Raw genomic sequence first — 23882 nt, forward strand, 5'->3', positions numbered from 1 at the left:
CTGGATTTTCGACCTTTTCATGCCGAGGACTTCCAGGTTGGAGTCTTGCCTTGTTACATCGGCTGGAGTGAGATTTCCATTACCAACCGCGGCGCCACCTGCTGCTCCCACAATCTCTGTAATCCAAAGATGCCAGATGCTGACGCCTCAATCACATTCACTGGCTGCCTCAGAAAATTTACCCACCATCCAACCACTGCACTGCTCAAAGACCCGCATTACCCCGAAGTGGTGAGGTGGACCGTTTGCTCACAGTGACTGTGACATGGATGAGAAAAAATACATCATGTGGTTCAGGATGGATGGATGTAATGCCTGTACTGGAGGTTTCGAGGGAGTAAAGAGCTAAAGGTGAACTTTTATGCTTCCGTGAGCATTAGGATCTATGGGTGATACAAAACATGTTTGTTACATTTTATTACATAAAATCATTCTTAGATAAGGTAGATTAGGTCTCGTCACTTTAAATCCAAATAAGCTGCTGCTGGCCACGCCCCCCAACGCAACCTTTACACTCGGATGTGAAAATGACTGCAAGCAGATGCACAAATAAACAACCGTACATCTTTGAAAGCACAAGTTGAGCCTCCTGCGCAGCCAACAGGAACGCAGCAGCTGGTTCCTGGATGGTAAAGACAACAATTAAACACTTGCCTTTTTCAGCAGCCATTGTACAGCGCATACAACGGTAAAACCAATTGACCAAACGTTCTGGAGATCGGCTTGGGTTGCTAGGTAACGGGGCAGCACTCTGGTGGGGTTGCTAGGCAACGGCAGCCCAAATATGACTTACCAACCGGGAAGTTTTTGAAACGGCTCATTTTCCAGACACCAAATGACAACTTGGTAAGTTTTTTAAAAAAACAACACTTTTTAGAGGCAGTTGAAACCCAAATGGAAGCATAAAAATGTCCATAACGTGAATTTTGCATAATAGTTCCCCTTTAATACATCATGATGGTAGAAGACATAATCTATAACAAGTATCTATATATTATAAGTAATAAAGCTTTAAATAAAGGTTCTGTATTTTTCGAAAATATTTTGTATATTCATTCATTATGTATCATCTCAATTTAATTCATAAATTAAATTGCCCCCGCCCATCCTCAAGACGTTCTACAGAAGCACCATAGAGAGCATTCTGACCAGCTGCCTCTCTGTGTGGTGTGGAGGCTGCAGCGCCTCCGACTGGAAGAACGTGAGGAGAGTGGTGCGGACAGCAGAGATGATCATCGGGGCCCCCCTTCCCTCCATCCAGGACATTTCATCCCAGCGCTGCGTGTCCCGAGGCCGAAACATCGTCAGTGACCCCTCACACCCCCACCATGGACTGTTCTCCCTGCTGCCCTCTGGAAAGAGGTTCTGCAGCATCCGGTGCAGGTCCACCAGGTTCCGAAACAGCTTTTTCCCACTTGCCATCAGACTGCTGAACTCTTAACTGGACTGCACTCAAAATCTGATCTCCAATTTATACCTTGCACATGTACTTCCATTGTACATGTACTTAAGTAACTTCCATTTTACTGTCAGTCCTGCACTTTATATTTTATATTTATATTTATATTCATATTTTATACTGTATTTTATTTTATTCTGGAGTAACCTCACAACATTGGAAGCTCAAAACACTGTCCTGAGCCATATGCAACGAAATTTCGTTTTGTATACACCCTGTGCATGCAAAATGACAATAAAGTCAGTCTAAGTCTAATGTTTCAAACAACATCCAGTCGCAAGTGAAACATTACAGTGGAGGTCCACCTATTCGCGTTTCAGCATTTATAGATTTTTCTGCACATCTAAAATATTTTAAATAAAGTGCAGCTTATAAGCTGAAAACAACTAGCTAGCTTAAATGCTATTTGACACAACATTGGCAAAGCAGCCAATCCAGGACCACTAATCATTTTCCTTGCTGCTGATTGGCTGAACCATTAAGAGTGAAGATCAGGAAGATTATCTATGATCTTCCTGATCTTCCTAACATAGAAGCGCTAACACGCTTCTATGTTAGCGCTGAGACGGTTTCTACATATTAATGCATATTAAAGTATATTTGATGTTTGGACTATTAAAATATGCAGTTATCATTTTTTAAGAATAGGTCTCACATAGTTACGGATAAATTTCCCAGAAACTGAACAGCGAACAGATGGAGGGTGCTGGCAAAAAAGACCATGAAAACATGTATTAATTTAACCAACTACTTTCTGCAGTTCTTATCCAGATCTTGTATTAAAAGCAGTTTAGTTGCTTAATAACTGCTGCAGTAAAAACACACGTTTACTTTAAGCTCCACTAATATTTAATGTGTTCTCCTAAAGGTGTGAAATCAGCACCGCTGCATTATCTTTATAATGATCTGAATGTTTCACAGCTCTGAACTCCGGTCAGACACTGAGAAATGAATCGTCAATGTTATTACATGTTCCTTTAGGAAACGTATTCTCAGGATCTTAATTATTCAACACCTCTAATGTAAATGGCTGATAAATTATACCATGACTCATTTATTATTATTGTACTATTAGAGTGAAATTAAATACGTGTGTTTAATTTCCAAAGCAGGTTCTATTTTAAGTCTGAGCTCTAAAAAAAAGTGAAATTCACCATAAAACATGTTGAGAGGAAATGAAATATCTTATTTTTTTTAGCCCACATGGCCATAAAAGCTGGCAGAAAAAGGATCAATGATTCTAAATTTGACACATTGCACTTTCAAAGCACCCTTGTTTACTTTGAAGCCAACTCCTTTCATTTAACCCTCCTGTCAGTCACATTTTCACTCCTGGACCGGCACAAAACGAAAAGAAAACCGACTCTCCCACAGGAATGAGGCCTGTAATAGCATATTGATCAAAAATGAATCCATTGCACAAATGAGAACATGGCAAAGCACAAATATTACAAACTACCTGGGCCTGGCTAAACGGAGGCTGGGTCGATGCAGGATTAATTGTGTTCGTCTCAGATCACAGCTGAATAACAGCGGCCCCTGTGTTTGTGTTACAGCAGAACGAATCTGCTGGAGAATATGATTTATTTCACTCTCAGTGAGAAAAATATTGTTGTCTTTGGAAACTTTAAATGTTGAAAAAGTTTTGTTTGGACCTAAGGACAATCTAGAGCAGTGGTTCCCAAACTGTAGGGCGCGCCCCCTAGAGGGCGCAGTGCCATTGCATGGGGGGCATGAAAAGAAAAGAAAAACTTAAGTGTTTGACTGTAAAGATGGTTTGTAGTTTGTTTTGTTGCAACCTGAAGTGTGAAATAAACTTCAGTGGAGTTTTAAAACAAAATATGTGTACAGGTTTATGTCTGGTTGAATGATGTGTGCGACCAGTTGATTTTTTTTCTTTTTGGGGGGGGGGGATTTTATTGTAACCCATAGGGGGGCCCAGAAAATCTTTGGGAACCACTGACCTAGAGTCAGTTATTACAGCTGGAAACTAGAGAGCAGGTTGGAAATCTGGGAATAGTGATGAACTCTGACCTGAACCTTCAGAAACGCATAAAGACGGTTACAAAGTCGGCCTTTTATTGCCTGAAGAACATTTTTCCACGCGTTTATCTTTAGTCACACTGATTACAGCAACAGTGCCAGTAACTCCAGAACCAGAACCAAACATGGAGAAGCAGCATTCAGCTTCTATACACCACAGATCTGAGAAAAATTTCTAGAAAGCTGCAAAACACTGAGTTACCCGCCTGGTTAGAGTTGCTTTTGAACCATAACAAATGGAACATTGATCAATATATTTGATCATTTTGATGATGGGACTCAACAAAATGTAATGTTTGCTACATTTTATCTCAATTGGTGATTGTATGTTTTCATGACTTTATTTTTGTATTTTTATGATGTAAAACACTTTGATCTGCTGCTGAAACGTGTCATAAAATAGTTAATTAATTGATTAATTGCTAATCGTTGGCAGCTCTAAACATGTGGGTCCCAGAAAACCTCAGAACAGTCGAAACACTGAGTTACGCACTTTATTAGATCTGCTTTTGAACCATAATTAAAGGAACATTAACCAATGTATTTAATATATTTTGATGATTACATTGAAAAAATAAAATTTTTGGTTTTGGTTTTCACAACTTACACCATTTATTATGACAATTGTATTTTTTTCAAAGCATTTGTTTTTAAAAAATACTAACTTGACCCCCACTGAATATAAGTAGACAAATACTTATATGGTCTTTGCCAAAAATTTACTGTTTCCATCATACATAGTAAATCTAGATGGTGCTGCAAGCTGCTGAACATAATTATTATTACAAAACTATAATCTAAACATTTATAATGTAAAGTATGAGTCGGCAATTGGACTTAAAATATTACAGCAGTTTGTAGTAAAATTGTGATAATGTTAAAAGTGACGTCTCGGTTCACACAGTACTTCTTTTGTGCTGGTGTTCCTTCATCTTTATCTGTGTCATGGAGAAACTGACTTATGGGGGAAAAGTAGTAATTATTGTAATGCACCTTTTCTCCTGATATCGTTTTTAAAAAGTTACTATTTGTACTTTTATTTATAACATATTTTTTTATGGAACTGTGTCACCAATAGTAGTCCCACAAAAACAAATATTGCTGTCAGTAAGTGTATTTAATCATATTTTCTAATTTACTGATATCTACTGACAGTGGATAAAATAGTTAAACTAACTACATTAATCAATCCAATAGTCAATCCAATAAGCAATGTTTTACTATTCAACACTGTCTGTTTCATTTTACAGTCGCTGGTTTTGAGGATAAAACAGCTTTAAAAAGGAAAAACTTGTTTAAACATCTCTGTTTTTCCAGGACTTTGTCCAAATTCTGTAAAACTGAAGATACATTACAAGCCTTTTGCAAAGCTTTATTTTAGAACGTTTTAATCTGTTTGAGTCTCAGGGGAAATTAAGCTCTCATCCGTCTCCGTCCTTCATCGTCAGAGTGATGTTTTTGTTCAGAGTGACTGGATTTTCTCACTCTTCTCCCTTTAGTGTGAGCTCCATGAAACAACGGTCTGGGACTGTAGTCTGTTTTTGATTGATCACTTTTTTAAAATGATCCAATGCTCAATGTTACAGACCTGCTAGTTTGATCATCTGCTATAGCGGAAACATCTTGAGGCACAGAATAACAATAATCATGGCTGGGACTTTGTCTCAAACCACATTACAGAGACGGGATGTTCAATCACAGCTATGTAAACGCACAGCAGCAAACATTCAGGCTATGTTCACATCTCATAGTCCAGTAGACTCAGTTTTATTGGACACCAAAATTGCAACATTTGCTAAATTTTCTCACTGCACTGAGTCAAACCAACCAAACCCTTTGAGGAACCTGTTCCCCTCGTGGCCAGTGGGGGCGCTGCACCAGGAACCGGTGAAGGAAACAACACAAAAACCTCGGAAGAAGACACTGAGCGCAACTTCCTTTTTCACAAATGTAAACAAAACTGAGTGGCATCAGAATTTAGTGGTTGTAGGATTTCTCTTTTGTCTTTGGCTAAAGCCATTTCTCCTGCTAACGCTAGCTAGCAAGTTGGTTTTGTTTGTATTTACCCAGAATGCCCTGTGCTTTAGACCACTTCCTGCTTTTGGAGTGGTCTCCGGTCTGCTTGCCGTTCGCATATGGCTGGACAATAAATCACTAACAATATGCATCATGACAGATAGGTGATCAATATCAATAGATATAAACCTCCCATAGCAAGCTAAGCTAGGTTGGTAGCTTCAACTAACTCTCCCACTTTTTGGTTACCTAGCAACAACCTGTTGAGTAACTTGCGCAAGAGCAGTTTCAGGTTTTGCCTCATAACGGCTTATACATAAAAAACGCCTAACCACACCACCTAGCGGTGTGGAATGAATACCGGATAAAACAGGGAAGGTCACATTAATAGTTTAGCTTTATTTCAGGTACTTGAAACCAAAAACTAATCAATAATTATCCATTTTGACTGACATGAAACACTTGAATTATGATACGTTTTTCAGCCATATTGTCCAGTATTATGTTCTCACTTAGTGACTGTATGGTGGTTTTTATGACTTGGCTTTAAACCATTTAAAGCACTTTGAACTGCCTTGTTGACCAGATCTATGTTTGAAGGTGGACCAGAGTTTGTTTTTCTGGTCCGATTACGCGGACCGATCTCTCCAAATGAATCAAACTTTCTAGCCAAACAACTGCAGTTTGATTAAACCGGACTGGTGTGTGAACGATGCATCCTCAGAGTTGCTAATTATCATGCATTTATTTCAAAAGTGGAATAAAACCTGAAGCTAAATCACATTTGCATGAATAGAACATGCAGACTTCATACTTGGCTAAAGCTTGAACTATTTGCCCTTTTAGCTTCCAGCAGCCGCTAACCAAACAGAAGGTAGGAGTGAAGTAAACAGAAACAACATGACAACAGAAAGACCAAACCAGACCTGGAGACACAAACAGAATGTGTCAGCCATACAAATACCCCCGAAGGCAAACATTTCCCCCCAAACCACGACATGCTTACATTGGCATGGCAATTATTTAGGTGTGAGGCCAAGGAGTGATTGAGGTGAATGTAAAGACGGTTGAGTGTGTTTGTTTTCGCTACCCAGAGGCCCGTGTGCAGTCATGAGTGGCACAGATGGTTGTTTTAGCAGCAGGTGAGGGAACTTCAAACAAAGCGGGGTGAGAGCAGCTTTGGGTGTAGATGTTTAAAACATCAGCTCCTGCCAGGAGGCAACAAGGTCATTTCACATGCATTCATTATTGATTCTCTTTGCCGGCGACTTTTAAGGAGAGCGGGATCCAGAAGCGCTCAGGTCCGCGCAGCGTCTCCGAGACGACACGACTTAAACGCTTTTATTAATGTTTAACCAAAAAAGAAGCTCCGCTGCTTCCCTAGATGAACCGCTCCATGTCTGGTTCTGGTTCTGCTCTACATCAGAACCAGAACCAGAAGACCGGAGAGGTCTGGAAGGCTGATACAATTTTATTTTTACTTGTCAAATAAACAAACTAAACACACAATACTTTAATAAAATAAGCAAATTATATTTCTGTAGACGAGCAACACGTAAATTATAGATTAGAAACAAAAAAAGTCTTGTAGGTTTACGAGATTTTTAAAAAAAAGAGCAAAAAAAAATCCTAAAATTTTAAGATTTAGTTTTCCTGCCTTGAACATGATTCTGTTTATTTTGACAAGTTTTTTTGAAGTCTGCATTTCAATTTAAAGACATTGTTTTTGGTTCATATTACTAAAAACTCTAATTAATTATTTTCTGTTGCACCTTACGTTTTCAATTGTAAGATTTTAATTGTTTGCATCTTTTGAAAGGGAAAATTGCCTCCTATCATTGTTTTTTGGTTTAGACGTTTGTTGTTGCTGAACCATCAAAACCGTTGCAGGAATACAGAACAGAGTTGTTTCTTCTGCTGACATGAATTATGATATTATTGATAAAACACAACACAGACAGGAAGAAAATCTCAAAATGACTTTTTGAAAATCTGAGAAGAAACATTATTAAAACATTAGTCACCTTAAATGGATGTCAGGACTTTCTTCCTGACTTGAAAGGAGACTTTGGGAAAAGGATGGCAGAGCCGCCAGATAAATTGGGGTAAAGGTGAGCGCCCTGGGGGTCACAGAGGGCTAAAAAATGAAACGAACCGCAGCAGAATGACAATCAGTCTGTGGGAAGGAAAACGGTTCTGCACCACATTACTGCTCACCGTCTGACAAACTAACAGCTATTTAAGATGGAAAACAGATTAAATCATTAAAAGTATATATATATATATATATATATATACACTGCTCAAAAAAATAAAGGGAACACTTAAACAACACAATATAACTCCAAGTAAATCAAACTTCTGTGAAATCAAACTGTCCACTTAGGAAGCAACACTGATTGACAATCAATTTCACCTGCTGTTGTGCAAATGGAATAGACAACAGGTGGAAATTATTGGCAATTAGCAAGACACACTCAATAAAGGAGTGGTTCTGCAGTTGGGACCACAGACCACTTCTCAGTACCTATGCTGTCTGGCTGATGTTTTGGTCAGTTTTGAATGTTGGTGGTGCTTTCACACTCGTGGTAGCATGAGACGGACTCCACAACCCACACAAGTGGCTCAGGTAGTGCAGCTCATCCAGGATGGCACATCAATGTGAGCTGTGGCAAGAAGGTTTGCTGTGTCTGTCAGCGTAGTGTCCAGAGGCTGGAGGCGCTACCAGGAGACAGGCCAGTACACCAGGAGACGTGGAGGAGGCCGTAGGAGGGCAACAACCCAGCAGCAGGACCGCTACCTCCGCCTTTGTGCAAGAAGGAACAGGAGGAGCACTGCCAGAGCCCTGCAAAATGACCTCCAGCAGGCCACAAATGTGCATGTGTCTGCACAAACGGTTAGAAACCGACTCCATGAGGATGGTATGAGGGCCCGACGTCCACAGATGGGGGTTGTGCTCACAGCCCAACACCGTGCAGGACGCTTGGCATTTGCCAGAGAACACCAGGATTGGCAAATTCGCCACTGGCGCCTTGTGCTCTTCACAGATGAAAGCAGGTTCACACTGAGCACATGTGACAGACGTGACAGAGTCTGGAGACGCCGTGGAGAGCGGTCTGCTGCCTGCAACATCCTTCAGCATGACCGGTTTGGCAGTGGGTCAGTAATGGTGTGGGGTGGCATTTCTTTGGAGGGCCGCACAGCCCTCCATGTGCTCACCAGAGGTAGCCTGACTGCCATTAGGTACCGAGATGAGATCCTCAGACCCCTTGTGAGACCATATGCTGGTGCGGTTGGCCCTGGGTTCCTCCTAATGCAGGACAATGCTAGATCTCATGTGGCTGGAGTGTGTCAGCAGTTCCTGCAAGATGAAGGCATTGAAGCTATGGACTGGCCAGCCCGTTCCCCAGACCTGAATCCGATTGAGCACATCTGGGACATCATGTCTCGCTCCATCCACCAACGTCACGTTGCACCACAGACTGTCCAGGAGTTGGCGGATGCTTTACTCCAGGTCTGGGAGGAGATCCCTCAGGAGACCATCCGCCACCTCATCAGGAGCATGCCCAGGCGTTGTAGGGAGGTCATACAGGCACGTGGAGGCCACACACAATACTGAGCCTCATTTTGACTTGTTTTAAGGACATTACATTAAAGTTGGATCAGCGTGTAGTGTTATTTCACTTTAATTTTGTGTGTGGCTCCAAATCCAGGCCTCCATTGGTTAATAAATTTGATTTCCATTGATGGTTTTTGTGTGATTTTGTTGTCAGCACATTCAACTTTGTACAGAACAAAGTATTCAATGAGAATATTTCTTTCATTCAGATCTAGGATGTGTTATTTGAGTGTTCCCTTTATTTTTTTGAGCAGTGTATATATATATAATCTGTTTAATGTCAGATGAAGCCGTTACATAATAAAGTCAATCACATAATAATACAACCATTTCCAGAGCTCCTTTTATGTAGAGCTAAGCTACTTGCAAGAAACTGGCGTCTTTGTACGGGATGCCCGGAATGTCAAAACGTGACCCAAAAAAATGTGGATATATCTTTAAACAAAACTTAAGCAGACGTCTCAGTGTTGCCAGATTGGATGTGTTTGCCTCCAGTTGGGCTTCTTCTGAACCTGGAACGAATTTGGACTTAAAGTTTTATCACAATATATTTTGCTATTATTGGGTTAACAATAAAAGTGACAATGGGAATTATTTATTCCTTTTTACAACATTTCGCAAGTTTTTAGAATGTATTCTTAGGAAATTCTATCAAAATAGTTGTAAACAACATGAACATTTCTTTTACTAAAATGCAGTGACCTTATTTATTGTATTAGTGCATTTATTTTGAAATATGTAGAATCTGTCAAACATGACAATTAATAGTTGCTAGCTAATCAACCATTTTGAAATAGTATTGGTCAACGTCAATAGTAAAAATATTTTCGTCATGTTTAGTTGTACTTTACTATATACATACTGTATAATGGTATTACATGAATTACTGTGATCGCTTACAGTGTAATTTATTCAACCTGAAATTTATTGATTTATGATTTTTCTTGTCTCTTGTAAAACTGTTACTCCTACTTTTGTGTTTGTTTTCTTGTAAAATGTGAACAATAAATGTTCTTATAGATATGCCATAGAATGGTATATTACATGTATTACGGTACTCATTTATAGTATAATTTGATCAAAAATAGGGCTTAAAATTACTGTTAATTTTTTCTAAGTGTTTTCATTCAGATTTCGACTCTTGTTGACATTATTTTAATCGTTCAGATCTTCATTAACCAGCTATCTACTCTTAATGAATTATCCCCAATAATATTGAATGAAATTATAATATGTCCCTCCTGTTATAGAGGAAATATCCTCCATCTTGACCCGGTATCAGTCACTGTGATTAATTCCCTCATCACTTCATTAGAGAGAACTGCCACTCTAAGGAATCGGGAGGAAGTGGGTTGATTGACCGATTCTCAGGGGAAATAATACAGAATCAGCCCAAAGCTGCAGGTACAAATGGTTTTACATAAAAACCTGGCAGGAATTAGACCAAAATAAAGTTTTCAAAGGTTGGAGCTGGAGTTAGAATATCTGGCAGTACTATTTCAGGCGTCAACATGAATATAACACTGGGAAGGCAGAAACACAAAGCAGAATTCATAGATTATTTGACTTGATGTTGCATCAAGCAGCAGAGGGACATCAAACGCTGGCAGGGAGAATCATTGAGGTTCAAAGTCAGCAAGTCACATAAACTCGGCTTCATCCATTCAACACGTCAGGAATGTTGGTTTATTTTTTTAAAGGAATGTTTTCCACCCCATCAGTTCAGGCCCAACATGCTTGAGCTTTGGTCTGTTCATTTCACCAGAAAATGGTTTAATAACTGTTATTAAAACCAAGTTTTGATGTATGAAGAACACCCAGACAATTATTCTCCTGTAAAGTTTCTGTCTGACCAACTGAATTAGAACAAATTCATGGAGTCATTCTACATACTTCACCCAACTCTGTTATTTTTTACCTATAACAAAGATTTTTGCCACCTACAAACCTCAGTCTGGGTTTGGGTCTGAAAGCAGGAAGTAGACTGTGTCCTACGCTTTTATCAGGTCGACACTTTAAATATAATTTATTTATGTCTGTATTAGTTTTTTCTTGTTTTTTATTCCTTTGCTTTATTCGTTTTCTTAGCTTGTTTTGTACCGAAGCAGAGAAAATATACTGTTTCACAATGGGTTTCCCAAAATAACGAGTTAACTTCCCGATAGTTTTTTCAAAGTTAACTTTCTGATTGTTTTCTTGAGTTTAAGGTAATTTCGAGACAATAAACTCGTCCGCCCTCGGCTTCTGTAGTTTTTTTTTTTTTTTTCCAGCATTGGGTTTTGGTTTGTTTCTTGACTTTTGTATGGAAAGGTTAAAAATAGCCATAATAAATCAGCAACAAACGATCCACTGTGTGTTTGGAAACCCAGATAAAAGTCTCTTCAGCGTCCCTCAACAGGAACAAAGCCTCATGATAAATCAGATCCAGGGTTTGGGTCCAAGCTCTTTCCTTTTGATAAGATCTGAACCGTTAGCAGGACAGAGGGAGCTGAACGTGAGACAGGAAGGTGACTCCAGGCATGAAGGTCTGTGGTTAATGAGGTGAAAGAACCTGTCAGGCTCGTCCATTTCTCTGTCTGCTCTACAGGACGGCTCCGCGCTTTGCCATCATCCACGCATCGACACGTCCAGGGAGGCAGAGGCAGGAACCCGACAGGCCGAGGAGTCCCGCCGTTTTAATGGCCATCACCTGTTCAGAGATGACATGTCGCACCTTCCATCCTGGAATCGTCACCAGAACCGGAGGCCCGGGCGCTTTATTTGTTTTGATAGACGGATATTTTTTTGTTGTCTTGTGCAATTTATGATGTAGTTCCAAATGTGTTGCTGGAAATCTCCAAAAAGATTGTGAATGTGAGTTTTAAATGACGGACAGTTAGATTTAGTCATATAACAGACACTGAACACAGACACTATAACAGCCCAACTAAACGATGGGCATCTTACTGACTATGTCCTGCATGTGCCAATGAAATTAGCATTACGTTTATACAGAAAAACGGCAGGAAAAGCTCCAATTTGTTTGGTTTTTGACAAACATTAGAACAACCTTGGTCAAAGCCACTGCTCTGACGTAACACTGCAGTTTTCTGAGAAACTAAAAGTGAATTTTCATTACCTATGATCCATAGTCATCAGAATTAACAGAAAGATGTGCTTACAAACATCAATCTGGGTCCATTGTATCCTTATAATGTTTTTCACTTTAATTTGATTACTGAAATCAATCAACTGATACTTTCAGAATGTTTTTATCTGCAGATACTGAGTTTTAAATTCAGTTTTTAAATTTCAGGTGACATAAACAGTACATCGTTTAAATCCAGCCTGTCGATCTTGGTTTAGCCAGGCTAATTGACAACATCAGAGGCTACTTCATTTGAATTAGGGAGCAAATTTTGGGCTGATTGCTCTCTCAAGTGAGCGGCGCAGACGGTGGCTGAAACCTGCGGTAGGTCAAGGGGAGGACATGTTTCTGAAAGAAAATAGAAAAACTTATTCAGCTGATAACGCAAGCCAAATTTCAATTGTCAAAAGCCAACACGGGCCCCCCGTAAAGTCAATAACTTATGTCTGGCTGTTTTACATAACTAATCGAGGAGAGTTGAAGGGAGTCATTGGATGCTGAAACCTCATTATCCTGCCTGGCGACCTTGGCACCTGAGCTGAATGAGGAAGATTTGTCTCCTAAAGTCTCCCGGAGACTCAACGCATGTAGACGATGTTCAGAGGCTGTCAGAACGCCGCGCCCGCTGCGACCCGGCCCAACGCATCGCAGGCGGGATGCGACCCGGCCGTGCTCCCCGTCTTTATCTTTGAGGGGAAACGAAGCAGCTGCGTGTTTCATAAAAAGCGTCTAGATGACGACAATCATAAAACAAAAAGTTCTGCTACAAACATTTCCTACTATTTTAAGGTTAGTGCTTTTTACCTATTAAAATATTCATCGCTGATGAAAACAAAGACAAGCATGCCAACATTAAACTAAATTTCCTGGGTGATAAATCGCCCAAGTAATTATTATGATAATTGACAATATCGTTGTTTTTGAGACCATTTACAATAATATACAGATAATAGTGCAATGTGGCTCGCTCAAAAACCAATAAACTTTAATTTGTTTTCCCAACAAAATTTAGAAAAAATGTTCTTAGTTATTTTTCCAAGAAATAAAAACTTCTGTGTTCGCAAATGTATAAAAATACCCCAAAGAATATTTGAGGTCTAATGTATGTTAGATTGCAATCTAATCAATATTTATTAAAACTGGAGTCACAAACTCAACTGAGGGTTTTTCTGTAGAGGCATTCAGGTGTCGTTAGCTGTTAGCTAAACTGTAAGTGTGGATTAAATAAACCCCGATACATTTTTTTGGTGTTTTTTCATGTTGTCTAACATGGCCCTCCTTGATTTCCACTTGGTTTGCTGTTAACATCTCAGAGACATGATGGCACATAACTCAGCAGCGATATGATCTGGTGTTGGCTGCTGTGAAGAGCAGATATGCTAATATATTGCATGATTTATTGTAGTAAAGCCGAGTTCAGACATAAAAAGGTGAGATTAGTTTTGTACTCAGCACAGTGTTACCGTCACGCTTCTTGTTTTTATGTCGCATGCTCAAAGGTTTGCTACATTTCCAGCCATCATTCATTTGAATTGATTTCTGGATCCTTCCTGAAGTCTAAATGACAAAGTGTCTGTTTTAGATGAAGAATTGGTGACTAGCATGACCTAAATAAGTATGAAATAAACTCTGTTCTGGTCTTTTCAGCTGTTTGTCACCGACTTCATGAAACTGATTAGGAAAGGTAAAAACTGAGAGGAGGGGCGTGCTGTGGTGGTGCAGGGGGTTAGCACGCCCCACGTTTGGTGGCCTTAGTCCTCGGCGGACATCGCGGGTTCGACTCCCGGTCCCGGCGACCTTTGCCGCATGTCTTCCCCTTTCCCCGCCCTTTTTCCCGTCTGCCTACCGTCACAAAAAATACGAGCCACTAGCGCCGCAAAAACTCTTCGGAGGAAAAAAAATAAAAACTGAGAGGGATTTTAAAATACTGCAATATAGAAACAAAATAATATTTTAAAAGATTTTAACATTAATGTCTCACCAAAACAACAAAAACTCTCACAATACAATCCAACTTTTATCTCTTACCTTTGATTCCATTTATTATGTGTCAATATTAGTGGGACATGATGGTAAGACGGAGGAGAGGCAAGCCATAAACCTGAAACCACAAAAAAGACTACAGGAAGTGGTAGGAGGATGATGGTTTTAATGACTTACTGCATGAACAAACTTACTCATGTTTGATTTTAATTGGATTTCTCATGTAATGGAAACACACCAATTGCGTGATAGTGTTTTTTTGACATTAGAAAGCACATTTGTAGCTGGTGTGAAGGTAAACCCGGCCCAGCAGACTTGCTCTCAGCAGATCTGCCATTAAATGTCAAATGTAAACAAAGTGCGGCTCTCTGTCAGCCAGCTAGTCCGACTCGGGGGACGTGACTCCATGTCCCTGCAGAGACTCGTTTGAGGCTCTTTCATCAAGACATCATGGAGGTTTGGATTGTAAAAAGATGAATGTGTATTTATGAAAACATTCCCTTTCAGGTCAGCAAATTAGCCGGCGCCGCTTTTGGCTTTTCAGCTCAAAGAGAATGTGTCAGTGTGCTATGGAAACGGTTCACGGTTCCCTGGCAGAGAGCAGCAGCGGGGCACTCTGCCCATACTGCCCATGCTTTTGACTCTGATCGGCGCCAGGGCAGATAGCGCTGCCGAGCCCACAGGATTTGCTCTGTGTGGTTAAACCGCCAACATCCACACAGATAATTCCCAGTGACCATTCTGACATGGACGCTCCCCACAGCCCAGCATGCAGCAGCATTCTCATCAACAGAGTGGCGTCCCGCTGCACCAACTCAGCCATTATCTCATGGGCAAATCATTAGAAATACCTTCCTGAAGGAGCAGAAAATTATTTCCTTAACAATACTGAAGAGATAAGAGCATGGAGGGAGAAAACGCAGCCAGTAGCCCGAGCTCTCCACTGGAAGATAATGACTGAGAAGCTCATCAGTTCTGCTACATCCATATCTGTCCTGCCAGACTGCCAGATAACTGTTTCTTAACAAATCCCCCGTGCCATGTGTTGCACTCTAAACCCTCCCTTTGCGCTGTTCAGTTTGCTCCTGCCTTGGCCAAATTTAATTCTCATGCTGGAGTTTTGACCGGGCGACTTCTGGTCCGCTCTGGCTTCATGTCGCAGCTCAGACTGTGTGACCTGGAAATTAATCAAAAATAAATAAACTAAATAACTGCAGTTCACCAAGCCTATGACCTGTTCATTTATCCAGCCACTGGGGGCGCTGTTATAAAACTGATTTGTATTTTTAGGTCTCAATACTTGATATGAAGCAGTGAGTTGTTAATTTTTCTGCTATAAACTGTTTTTAGGTCTCATTTTGTCTGTTTTAAACCTCACTATGTATCGAAGCTACATAGTGAGGTTTTGCGGTTTAGATCAAGTTTATTGTTTTGGTTGTTCATTCAACAGAAGCTCTGAATGAATCTAAAGCAGGTTTACCCCACATCATCAGTGAAACACTTTTGACTGGGACATCAACAGTAATGGCAAAAACCCGAAGATACTGGCAACAAAGCTTGTTGACCGTTTCCTAGTCTGATGTATCTTCCTGCCATTTGAAAAAATAATTAATTTGGTTTTAGAAATAATTAAAACCATTTTTAAGTCTATAAGATGCTGTTCCACATCATTAAAAGTGATCTGCAGATACTCTGCAAAGGTGGAGCCGCAACAGTAAATGATTGCATCATCAGCATAGAGATTAAATTTAGCATCAGGTTCTACCAAGTGCATCCACATAAATACTGAACTAAATGGGTCCCAAAACTGAGCCCTGAGGGACACCAGAAGACGTATTTACCATTGTAGAAAATCTACCATCAAAACTACATTCTTTGAGACATAATTAGTAAACCAGTCAACTTCTTGGTTTGATAAAAAACATTCAACACAGAATGATCCACAGTATCAAAGCCATGAAACGTGTAAATGGAAATAATACATTTGTCTCAACCAACATCTGTCATAATCTTGAATACCAAATCACAACAAAACAAGCAGTAATCCTCTATTTATACATATCAGAGTGTCTAAAAACAACACTTGCATGTCCAGTTGCTTCTCTTTAGCCATAAATTAGTAGTTTATGATGTAAATTTGTATATATATGTGTATATATATGTGATTTAATAAATGTGATTTATGCTCGGCAGTATGGACGTAAAGTTTACCACAATGTTGTACGGAAACAACAAAAGAGACGAGACTTATTATTTCTCTTTTAGGTAACTGCATGACAAAGCAATTATAGCCCCACAAAACAAATAATGCTGTTGAGAAACATTCATATTAGTTTTGCTCTACTTTATGACCCCAGCCACATGAAGAAGGGTGAATTTTACCTATCATATTTACAAAGCTTATTGAAAATTATTGAACAAATGGCAGAGAAAATGGTGAAAATAATCTCTTAAAATTCCTATTATAATTTATCACAATAAATAAGAAAACACTAATTACCCACCACTAAATGCTACTTATTTGTATGGCTTGATATTTATGTAATATCTACCATTGTAAATTATTTAGTGTATTGTGTATTATATCCAGCAGCAGCTGGTGTGGAGGAAAACCCACTCTGTGTCATCTTCAACATTTCTCACTCAGATCTCTGCTGCTCATAAGGTTGCTTCAGAGCACTAAAAGATTGTCAATTCAAAGTCTGAAAGTGCAGAAAAACCCGACTTTCCTTTTGAAAGAATGAAGCAGCAGCTTGTTGAAGTCGTGCTGCTGATCAAAGACTTGCAGGTGAGACAAATCGGAAAAAGTGTCTGGACTCTGGATGCTGTGAAGTGACGTTTCCTTTCCGTTTGGGCTGCATCTCTTTGTTGCCAGTGACTCCGAGTTCATCTCTGTAGGGCTGAATTTGTCAGGCAGTGACCGCCGTCACCCCGGTTTGTGCGGCTCTTAGTGCCTCGGCGCTGTCGGGTCAGCCGAGCCAGGAGCTCTCACAGAATCACAAACTAATTGCTTTATCTCAGCCTTTTGTCTAAAGGGTCAGAAATTGAGTTTGCTCGTCGGGCCGAGAGAGGGAATTATAAATCGAAAGGGATAGGGGAAGAAAAATTCAATTTGCGCACAAGCCTTGTCAGAAGCGCTTACTCGGGTGGCTGTTAGGTGTCCAGATTAGAGAGGGAGAGAAAGGGAGATAACGGCATTACAACGCGAACAAACACGCTGTTGTCCAAAGGGCTATAGGCGACGAGACTAATCTAATGCTTGACACAGACGAGTCCCAGACAGAAATTGATGTTAACAGCAGTCTATTCACCTGCCACCAAGTCACCGACTCGCCCCAGCCTGCGCGCACGACCTAAAACCTACGACCTAATGAGACAAAAAACCACTTTAATCTGGATCTGTCAGCAGCAAACACATCCAAACAGCTTCATGAATAACACAACTTTTTAGAATTTGGATCCGTTATGCAAAATTCCCATTTTGCACATTTTTGTAATTCTCTGCTGCTTCTAAAAACAGAAAAAGTGATAAAACAAATTTAAAAAATAAACCAGCCAGCTGTGTTTTTGGCAATAAGTTAATGATTTTTGGTGTCTGGAAAATGAGTTTCAAAAACCTCCTGAATGTAAAATCTAGGCCTGTTGCAATAAATCAATAAATCAAATGATAAATTAGAACAAGCTCAGTAATTTCCATTTGCATTATTTATCACTTTTCTCTCTTTCTACCAAAAATGCTAAAAATCTGCAGTCTGGTGTTTTGGTCTCAACTATCCCTTTTTTGAAGGGCAATTTTGTCTTCATAATCTGTTTTATTTGTTCTGTTTGTTTATTTATTTTGGATATTTAAAATGCCATTCAGTTCCAGCGTTAAATGTTTATTAGAATTTAAAATGTATTGATCTTTAAGAATGTGTTCTTGCATTATTACCATTATATTATTTGAAAAAGGTCTCAAAACAACAATATTATCACTTATCGCTACAATTTCTGGAACAATTTATCACAAATCAGCAGGAAGGCAAAGTTCTGCCCGTTACCTAGCAACCCCAGTGGAGCTCTGGCCGTTACTTAGCAACCTATGCAGATTTCCAGCACATTTATCAGCTGGTTTTAGCTGACAAAACCTGCTAAAACCAGCTGGTTTTGTAAAGTTGTACAGCTACATGTGCTGTACAACTTATTGATTGTGCAAGAGGCTCCACTTCTGTTTTTCAAAAATCTACAGTTGTATAATTGCTCATCTGCTTGTAGCCATTTTAACATGCTAAATGCAAAAGACAAAGAGTTGGGGGGCATGGCCAGCAGCATTGTATTTGGATTTAAAGTGACAAGAGGCTTTAAAACAGCTCATTGTGAAAGAAAATCTCAGGATTTTTTGCAGAAGAATGTCATGAACATGTTTTGTTTAACTTGCCGACCTTTTCTAACCTGTTCAAGGACGCATACTGTAATAGATCACCTTTAAAAATCCACACATACGAAGTCCCAGGAGGCTGGGTGGATAGAAAATGCAACTTGTCCCCTAGTTTGTAGTAATTTTTCACATTTGAGCCAAAGACATCAGACATGCTGCCTACTGGATAATTAATAAACCCCACAGACTGTTCTTGGATGATGAAGTAGCGTAACCACGCCGTGTTCCCGCTGGATTCTTGTTAGGGAACAATGACATGAAACTGTGACTTCACACATGCTTTTTTCACCAGAAACACACAGTTATTCAGGAAACAGGAAAATCTCAGCCAAGAAATGAAGCAGAGGAAAAAGAGAGGAGGAACCAGGAAATACAGAAAATATTCAGGAGTAGAGAAATAGTTTAAATCAGGTGAGCTTTTCTGGGAATGATAGACACAGCACCTTACCCACTAGTGGGCAAAAAGTGTAGCTAATTTCTGTGAAACAAAGTAAACTGAAGCATTTTGTTAATTTTTACTTCACTTTTTTTAGAAACCTTGAATTAATAATTCATAACTTGTTTAATATATCACACTAAGATCCATCTTTGTGTTTATCTTCCTACGTATCCAGTGAGGAGGATTGCAACAGAGGTAAAAACAATACAAACAATAAAGTAATAAATGATTTTAAAATCCCCTAAAAAAATTGTTCTTCCAAGTCCAGGAATATCAATTCTGCTGGTAATCTGCAGGACGAGCATCTAGAGCATGATTCAGCAACTCCAGCGCCACTTTCCTCAACTGTACATACGTAGTTCCTACAAATCTGAACCGGACGTGATCCGCGCCATCTTGGTAAGCAAGCGCAAATCATAGATGACCCCTGGCATCCAGACCAACAAAAAGAAACTACGTAGACGCTCTTGACCAATGTCTTAGAGGAAGATACATGAACAAAATGGCTGCCGTCAGACTACTATGACATAATTAACTACTTAGTGAACATGAAGAGTGCATACAAATCCAGGACGGGTAAAATGACTGTTTAACGGCTTCGTAAAGGACGTACGAACTGTGTGAATATCACGTACAAACCGTACGTGATTGGCAAAGACTGGTGACTGGCCAAGTAAATAAATGTAGCAACAAACACTTAGGCTACATGTCAGTCTTAGCTAACAAATAAAAGCAACATTAGCTAAGATAATATTGCTAAATCAGCAGTAAGTACTGCAGTACTCCAGCTCTGATATATATCAGAGCTGGGAAAAAAACTCGTAGCTGAAATGTACTTGTATCGTTTATAAGTTAGATAGGAACGATGTGAGAGCTAGTTCTAAGCTTGTGGCTTGTTTATTGTTGTCATAGCAACTGTCATGACAATTAGTTATGGTACCTACCAAGATGGCTGTCCCCAGTATTGGATGCACATGTGCTTATTAAATGTATACACCCAATAAATCTAAACTGTTTGCTGCTTCACTCGATGTTTGGACATGTAAGGATGATTTAGAGTCAAGCATCGGCACCTTTTCCTCGCAGTGGCGTGTTTATTTAGAGGCGGAGGCCGAGGCGGCGGACAGGTCAACGGCTTTCAGCTTCCACAGCTTGTCCAAAAACCTGCTATTTCTGTTGAAATTACCACATCAAAGACCAGAGCAGCCCCAGGATTTCTGAAAATGAAAGAACTTTGGAACCACAGGCAGATTTTCTCAACTAGCTGCCGACCAAACTGAATTAGATTTGGGGTTTCTTTGTGGCCCTGGCTGAGCCGTACAGAAGGAAATCTTCAGTGTTGTGGTCTTCCGATCAGACCTTTGTGGTATAAAGGTCATTTCTCTTTAATAAGCACATAACTGTTTGCTGGAGATTGGCCAAAAGGCCCCCAACCATCTCAGGAAATGAGAAAAAATCCTCTGATCTTATGGCCTGACTGAATCATTTGAGTAGACTTCTCAACAGTATGAGTGGAAAACAGGGGAAATCCTTCTGTCATAATTCAATAGACTCAACATTGCTACCTTGGATAAAGACGGATGTAGAAAAATATTCTCTGAAACAAAAATTTATCAAGCTTAGCTGCAGGGATGGGAGTATTATTCCATCCTGGGAAGAGTTGAGGTGATTAAAATCAGGGATTATCATTAAATCTGAATTATTTTATAAAATTTTAAACACTGGCTGGTGATATTTCTGCTAATATTTAAGATGTGTTGTTTTAGGACACTATATATATTGTTTTGATGATAGTGGTTTAGAAATACAACACCTCTGCAGACTCTATCCTACCTGTTAAACATGTAAAAAGCCTTAAAGGGATCCATGATTAGCAACAACAGAAATACTAAGAAACATTCATTTCAGATGTAAAAACAACAGTAAAAATACTGTAGACTAGTTTAATAAGTTTAATTAAAATATTGTTACACGGACGTTGCCATGTTGTTTACGTTTCAATGCATTTTGGGTAGATGACTTATGCTAGGTGCTGCGGCGCCGTCTTCATCCAATCACAACAGTAATTCTTGAATATTGAGTAACTTTCATGACTTTCAATTTGAACTGGAGAGAGTTGAAATCAAAGACAAAACGGAAATGACGAGGGGAAATGAAACTGGGATCAATAAATGGAAGAAGAGGAGAGAGAACAAGCTGCTGTTTCTGCTGCTGCTGGGAGATGCTAACCCAGGAGAGCGTACGCTGCAAAGAGCTGCAGCTCCTAACTCAAGCTGCTTACGGTTAGCATCAACACCAAAACATTTTCTAAAATACATAAGGATGGTTTGTTACAAAGACTTAAACATGTTTCATGTCACTTTGAACACCCATTCATTACTTTCTGAATTGTTTTGATTTCACATTGACTCCCATTTATGCTGGTAGCTCCACTAACGGTTAGTTTTATTTAATGCTGTTAGCTTTGCTAACTGTGCTAGCTGTAGCTAATGCAGTTAGCTCCTTGTAATTGTGTTATCACCAGACAATATTGTTAGCTCTAGCAAATCGTGTTAGTTCTAGCCAATGCTGACAGGCGCTGCTCATGGTGTTAGCGCTAGGCTAATAGTAAAGACATCTTGTATTTAACGGTGCTTGAAAACGTTGGAGCAGTCTGCCTCAGCCCAAATGTTTTCTCAGCCTCCATGACTTGGGGTCATGACATTGACCCCAAGACGTCAAGGTCTTGGGGTCCTAAATAATATGACAACAATATTAAATATTGTTACAATATTTATAATATTGTATACAATATACAAATACAATATTAAATACTATTGTTTAGCGTCCTTGTGCTACATTTTCGGTCAATATAAAGTTCATTTTTCAGTTTTATGTCATTCTCACTTCTTTCCTTTCCTCTTGCAGTTCCCTTATTTGCAATCTACAAAGTTAAAATACATTTACAAATAAATATACTTCAAATTAAACGCCAAAAGGAGAATGACTGCATATTTTTACTCGTGTACCGCAAAAATCTGTCTGGTCCTCTTTAGCCAAGTTACCAGACATAACTTTTTTCTCTGCCTGATGAATATTTAAAATAAGAATTACTGTGGATCATGTTGATATGCCCGTACCATGAATAATGAAACAGTATATTCCAGCAGCATTTCATCTGACACATATTAGTTTTGCTGGCGTCCTTTGGAATTATGGTATTTCATTCAAACTTACCAGAAGGATGAAACTGCCGTGTTAAAAGGTAGAACCGGATGCTCACTTTACCCTGAGGTAAAAACACAATACAATGATGTAAGCTCCTTATATCAAATTGATGTTTGATTAAAAAAATGTTTACATGTATAAAATAGGACCAGTGTAAATAAATACAGTGATGCTACAGTATGTCCAGGAGCTCATGAAAAACTACAATATGCATTTGAGACCTCCTCTAGAAAATATAGTATATATTAATGAAGAGATACCAGTTTGATACACACTTCTGAAATAAATGTACCTTTATTAATAGTACTGATAATTAATTATATCCATCTATGTAAAAACACAGCATGTTAATTATTCATCACAATAAATAATCAATGATTTTTATCATAAGGTAGGAAACAGAGAAATATCAATATGCAACAATATTTTTTTATCAATCTCTGCAAGTGTTTACATTTGTAAATGATCACCTTTTCAAGCTAACGATTTTTAACAGATTGTTCACAACGTTGCACCATGTTTGCAAAGACGTATGTTACAATAATGTAACATGCAGAAATCAACTTACATATTTTTACTAAACTCGCAAAGACAGACTGCTGTTTGCCTTTAACTCCTGGGGTTTTTCAGCTCGCGCTGCCTGCTGGGTGGTTAGCATTAGCATGGTAGCCTAGCCTGCGAGTCTCTCCACGTTGCGTCCTTTGCTGTCGCCACATTCGTCCCCGCAAATACAACACACGCAGAAATCTTTAACGATGGTATAATAAAAAAGAAGGGTCGGCGGACTCTTACGTCCCATTCACCATGAAGCTAACAGGCTTTCTTTACGTTCTCTGCCAGGTTTTCCAGGCCAAATAATCTCATCAGCTTCGCTCTAGCTTCGCGCCAACTGGCTTCTACAACTTTAGTTGCCTTGGATACCAGTTAACTAGGCCCCCGCCCCCGCGCCCACAAACGGTTGCCGTGGAAACCAGAAAGCGCTATCCGGTCTTCGAGGCAACCATTGGTAGAGGCCAGCGTTTATTTATTTATTTTTTTCCTTTAAAATTTTTACTTAAGAAAATTTACACTAATACTACACAATCAATTTCAAATGCCACTTATTGAAGTGTAATTCAAAAAAATAATAATTAAAAAAAAGAGTACGTTCCTGTCAAAAAGCTCAAATTTTGAGATAAATCTCAGGAAATTCCTTGGTTTTTCAAGAAAATTTCTGGATTTTAAATGTTGAAAAGTTGCAAGTAAAAAAAAAAAATCAAATGTTGAAATCAATCTCAGAAATTTTCTAGAAAAAGCTGCCACATTTCCAAGATTTTTTAAGAGTTTTTTTGTGTTTTCTAGCAAATTTGCAGCTTTTTCTAGAAAATTTCTGAGATTAATCTACAAATTCCTAATTCTTTTTTTGACAATCAGCACCAAATGTTCCATGTCAAACAAACACAATTTCATAGTTGTAGTTTTTCCATTAAATAAGACACAGTTAAAATCACATGAGTAAGTTTGTTCACATGATAAGTCATTTAAAACACGCCACGCCATCATCCTCTAACTACTTCCTGTTGTCTACTTCTT

At 39.2% G+C, this 23882-nt stretch overlaps 1 long non-coding RNA gene across 1 annotated transcript in view; it reads right to left on the reverse strand.

The window, feature by feature from the left end:
• Window positions 1-23226, reverse strand: part of LOC114147648 (uncharacterized) — a 53230-nt gene extending 30004 nt beyond the window's left edge. The window contains exons 1-2 of the long non-coding RNA XR_003596094.1: window positions 23114-23226; window positions 22320-22371 (exon numbers count right to left, since the gene is read on the reverse strand). This is a non-coding gene — a long non-coding RNA (uncharacterized LOC114147648). The remainder of the gene's footprint in view (window positions 1-22319; window positions 22372-23113) is intronic.
• Between the last annotated feature and the right edge of the window lie 656 nt (window positions 23227-23882).

This window comes from Xiphophorus couchianus, chromosome 7, assembly GCF_001444195.1.
Source record: "Xiphophorus couchianus chromosome 7, X_couchianus-1.0, whole genome shotgun sequence".
Taxonomy (NCBI): Eukaryota; Metazoa; Chordata; class Actinopteri; order Cyprinodontiformes; family Poeciliidae; genus Xiphophorus; species Xiphophorus couchianus.